General features: G+C 53.0%; 1 protein-coding gene across 1 annotated transcript in view; it reads right to left on the bottom strand.

The window, feature by feature from the left end:
* The window catches only part of TMEM132C (transmembrane protein 132C), a 347,110-nt gene that overhangs the window by 11,504 nt on the left and 330,132 nt on the right, over window positions 1-5,474 (bottom strand). The window lies entirely within an intron of this gene.

Below are 5,474 nucleotides of genomic sequence, written 5' to 3'. Positions count from 1 at the left end.
GAGAGAAGTGAAAAGTGAGATTTGCTAGCTTCTTAAAGACAAGATGTCCCAACCACAGAAATACGAGCGAGGGCAAGAAGACATGACAAAATACACGTCCAGGTCTGTTCAGCGACCTCCAATCCTCTGCCGGGTACACGAGCATCTTCTTGCTGAGGAGCAGGGCGCCAGGAGAGAACAAGGAACAGGTGCTCACAGTCGTCTCTGCCTCTAGGAAGCAGACGGGCAGGTGTGGTGCATGCCCTGTCCTGGGCCTGCAGGTGGGCCCCACGCTGGGTCTGAACGGCATGGATTCTCTGAGTGCCGAGCTGTGTGGTCAAGCTGTGCCGTCTCCATCTCCTCCCAGGGCTACACCCGTTCTCTCTTTTTCTGGTAACAAAACCGTCTACTTTTTCGGGGAGGGAGTGACCACACTTTTAGTCTAAAGCTCCCCTTGGCTCTGGAGGTGGGCATCTGTCTGGCCCAGGCCATCAGGGCATCAAACACCTTGAGGCACGGCGGTGGATTGAGCAACAGACACATCATGCAATGGTCTAAAGAGTCAACTCTTGAGTATTTTTATTAGTATCTTTTGGATGGCTAGCAACAAGAATGGCTCTTCCCACTGGCAGGACTGAGAAGTTACAAAGCAAGTCAGACACTCCCGGTGGCCATCTTTCTGCTCAGTGTGGACATAACACAGAGAAAGGCAGAACCGAGGACCGCGTTGGAGCGCCTGGATCCAACCGTGCCTGAAGCTCCTGGTCCCTCATTTCAGCTCGCCACCTCTCCTTCTATTCTTAAGCCATTTCGAGTTGGATTTCCTACTGCTTGGGACCAAAGGAGGCCCGCCCCTTACAGCGATCATGCAATACTCCCCGTTCTTTCTCTCCCTTCCTTTCCTATCTTGTCATACCCTCACCTTTTCAAATTCTGCTGTTTTCATCTGTTTTCCACTCAATTTTCGAGCTCTCAACTAGTGATATCGCAATGTCTCTTTTGGGACCATAATGGATGAGTCAGGCACTGGTGTCGTTAAACAGCATTAAAATGAAGACAGACCCGGACTTGATCCTGGCAAAGCTGTTTCAAGCCCAAAGTTGCCTCAGACGCTGTCAAATTAGGCCTNTTCAGCATCTTAGCTGTGGAGGGCAGTGTCACTGGCCCTCATATGTGGGATCCGAACCGGGGCCCTCTGGCGTCCCAAGCCAGTGCTTAACCAACGTCCCACTCGGCCAGCACAGGAATTCAACTATTTTTAAAAACACTGGGATGACACAGTGTGTCCATGTTCTGGGGCTGTCATAACAAAGTGCCACAGTCAAGGGGCTGAAACAGCACACACTGACTCTCACAGCCCTGGAGGCGAAACGTCCAAAATCTGGGGGCGCCTACCAAGCAGGTGCCGGCCGGCCTTGGCGTCTCTGGGTTGTAGACATGTCACTGTCTCTGCTTCCGTCATCACTGTGTCTGCATCTCCCTCTAATAAGGACATCGTCACTGGGTTAGTGCTCACCCATGCGACCATGTCAGGAAAGACCCTGTTTCCAGATAAGGTCACATTCTGAGGTTCCTAGGATAGGAATTTCGGGGCACACGATATTTAGCCCAGGACACATGGTGACAGTTCCATGGATGGTACATGAGGCAAAAACCATGCCTTTGGGGGTCAGGCAAAGAGGTCTTTATGAGAGAGGAGTGTCTTTCTCTGAGGCTGCCATCAGGTCCCCCTTCCTTGTCATTGACCAGAACTGTGTCACGTGGCCCATGCCCCCGCCCCACCCCCTGGACCAGTTTTTGTCAAAAGGGGTGGGAATGGCGTGTGCTTAGCTCGGCCCAATCATGATTCATCGCGACATGGGCACGCTGTCGCTCGCACAAAATCGACACAAACAGAAAGAAGGAATCACTGCCCAGAGGGAACCCGTGTCTGTCACAGGGAGCACACGGATGCCACCCGTTGCCCTCCAAGGGCTGTGAGCTCCTCTGTGCTGCCCTGGGTGTCCCCGTCCTGTGCCCGTGCTCCCTGCCACGTGACTCCACTGCTCCCCGTAGCGGGGTGGAGAGCTTCTTGGGAGGCCACAGCTGTGCAAGCTGGGGCAGCCACACCACAAGGCCCTGTGCAGCAGTGGCCTGAAGGAGACGCTGACACGCACGGCAATGCAGGCGAACACTGGAAACGTTATGCTGAGGGAGAGAGCCCACACACATGGCATAGCGCACGGTGCCATTGATACGGCCTATCCCGAGTAATAAACCTACAGAGACGGGACAGGGACTCGTGGTGGCGCTGGGGTGGGGGCCTGGAGGGTGGGGATGAGGCCAGGGCGGAAGTGTTTCCTGTGGGGGTGACAAGAACGTGCTAACATTGGCTGTGATGGCAGTGTGCCTGTGAGTGTACTAAACCCACGGAAATGTGCACTTCACACGAGCAACTTGCACAGCCTATGAATTATATCTTAAGAGAACTGTTCAAAGAGAGCCAGTACTCTTGATCCAGAGCTATTTCTGTGACTTGCCTTGACCCAAAGGAGACAGAGGAAGAGACCCTGTGTCAGGGTCACAGCTGTCATTTTTCAGAATCCTGCGGGTGACGCGTGTACAAGCGAGCCCCAGCCTGGTAGCCGACAGCCGCCCAATGGCCAGACGTGAGAGGGGCCACCCTACCGCCAGCCCTCGGCCACCTGTCCAGCTGACCACAGACCCACGAGCAACCAGCTAAGAACCCCCCCAGGGGACCATGAACTCAGGATCAATCATGAAATGCCCAGGCACAGTGTTTCAGGCAGCATGTTACTCAGTAACAACTAGTTGCCATCATAACTTTCTTTTAACGGCTTTGTCAAGATAGAAGCCACATGTGTTATAACCCACCTTTCAGAGTCTATAACTTGGTGGTTTTAGCCTATTCCGGGTTGTGCATCCATCGCCACAATCACCTTTAGAACATTTTCGCCATCCAAGAAAGACAGTCAGTGCCCACCAGCAGCTGCCCCTCCCCCGTCCCCTCCCCCAGTCCCTGCTTTCTACCAGGTCACCTGTTTTGGACATTTCATGTAAATGGAACCATTCCAGAGGTGGCTTTCTGTGACTGTCACTTAGCATAGTGTCTTCAGAGCATCATAACTTTTTACCAACAATGTTATCTATTTGCTTCTCTAGTAACTGTCTTTCTCCAAGTAAATGTGAGAACCAGGACCTCAGGGAGTTCACTTGTCTTATAAATGGTGGCACCCACATCGCCCAGAACTGAGCTTTGCACAGAGGACCCTTCCTGAGTGAATGGATGGGTCCGCAGTTTGGAAATGAAAAATCACGTTGACTGAATATTTCAAGGGCCTGAAACGGCACCAGGTTATCAGCTTGTGTGAACCAGGGGGAACGTCTTGGGACGCCGGCGTTACATGGCGGTAGAGGACAGGCTGCCGTGCAGACCAGCCAGCTCCACAGGCCACCTCTGCACGCCCCTGAACCAGAGGGCCCTTCTCACATTCATCCCTCTAGCAAAGCGACGCTCTTCGCCGTTAAGAAACAACGACCGGGCAGATTTTCCCCTTTTGCTTCTGGAAAACAAAGGAAGTTTCCTTACCTGGTAATGAGACACGTTTTGTTCTCTGAGCCAGTCCCTCTAGGTGCGACGTCCACAGGGATGATGGAGGCCACACTCCGTGAGTTTAATTCCGGGGCCCTGGGTAGGAAGGAATGACAAGGGTATTTAGACCTGCCTCACTGTCAACCTTGACAAAGCCCTTTGTTAAAAAGAAACAGCGTCCTTTGGTTTCGGAGCTCGCTGTTGGCGGCGGTAGGTCCCGTGCGACCTGTTTCTGCAGCGGGTCTGCTCGCATCCGTGTGGTTGTAGAAGTGTTATGTCTGCTGGCACCGTCCTGCCAGGCTGGGAAAAGCAGGAGGCCCAGCTGCGGGGCGGCCGGCTGAGGCCCTGGCTGCAACGGGCAGTCCCCTGTGCGTCCACACCAGGGCCTGGGCTTGGTGACAGCCCGCGGGACGCTCCCACACTGCCCAGCACTCGGCAGACTTGTGAAGGTCGCAGCCTGTGTCCTGAGGCTGTTCCTTCGTTGGAGGGCAGACACGTGTGGACGGTCGTAATTCTCAGACCCCTGGAGAACCATTTGGTGTTCTAGCAGGGACGCGTCACCTGTGCTGTGACTTGCCAGAGGGATTTACAACAGATGCACCAGATCACCCCCATAAAAAGTGTTTTAGGGACTAGGGCAAAAAGGACACATCCCACAGAAGAAAGATGGTGACGTGGTATTTGGGCAAAGAGCCGACAATTCACCAAAATCAAGGGCATCGGAGACATGTGGTCCCCCCGAGGACACGGAGCACAGACGGCCAAGAGCTCAACCCTTCTTTCTTTAATTTGTGGAGTTAAATTAAAATTTGCCCATGTCTAGTTTGGGTTCTCAAACAATACCTCCTTGCTGTAAAAATTCAAATGATGTGAAAAGAAATAAAGTAGAAAATGAAAGTGCCTTTATGCCCCACGCCAGCCCGAGAGGAAACCTGCCTCGCATGTTTATCTGTATGTGGACTATGATGATTCTTTTAAGAGACATGAGACCGCAATCTTTCTGTTGTTATTTGCCTTACTGAAAAACACCCTTTTAAACCTGATTTTTCACGCCTATCCAGCGGCAGAGAGGCATGCCACGGCCATCACACATCCATCATCCAGCCTCCAATTAGCAACACTCTGCCATGCGCATTGGGTCTATAGTCCCTCACTCCTTAAAACCCGATATTATGGCAACTTTTATATGCAGACGTAGAGGCCTGAGTGAGCCCTCCTGTGTTCCTCACCCAGCTCTGGTGTTTCAGCACACAGCCAGCCGCAGCCTGGCACCCACCCGTCTGCTTTCTGTCTCTAAGGATTCGCCTATTCCGGACGTTTCACAGAAATGGGGCCACACAACACATGACCTTCTGCATCCGGCTTCTCTCACTCAGCCTCACGTTTCGGAGGTTCCTGTTTTGAGAAGCGGGGGCCCAGCCTGAGCCTTGAGGGTTTCGGGCCTCTTTGCCCGGGTTCTTACGTTTTCCTCTGTACCAAGGGAAGGACACGTTCCCAATGTCACTGTCCCCTCCACGTCAGACCCTGCTCTTGCGCTGTCCTCTTCTCTGTACTTTTGGGGGTGTCTAGGGGCCCTCATTATCTTTTGGAAAGCCTTTCTCCGTTTAGGGAACGTTTTCTTTCCGATTGCAGCTGTAACACATTACCACAAAGCTAAGGGTTTAAACAACAGACATTCTTTGGCAGGTCTGGAGGTCAGAGGTCTGAAAACCCAAGATGCGGGCAGGGCCGTGTTCCTTCTGGAGGTTCTGTGAAGCGTCCTTTTCTTGTCTTTCCCAGGTTCGAGAGCGGCTGGCATTCCCGGCACACCTGGAGGGTCCAGGAGAACATCCCCGTCTGGTTGGCCCTCAGCTTGAACACACCTGAAGAGTCCCTCTGACCAGATAACATATTTGCAGGTCCC

This window comes from Hipposideros armiger, unplaced genomic scaffold (assembly GCF_001890085.2).
Source record: "Hipposideros armiger isolate ML-2016 unplaced genomic scaffold, ASM189008v1 scaffold_955, whole genome shotgun sequence".
Lineage (NCBI taxonomy): Eukaryota > Metazoa > Chordata > Mammalia > Chiroptera > Hipposideridae > Hipposideros > Hipposideros armiger.
This window is presented reverse-complemented; position numbering and strand designations above follow the sequence as displayed.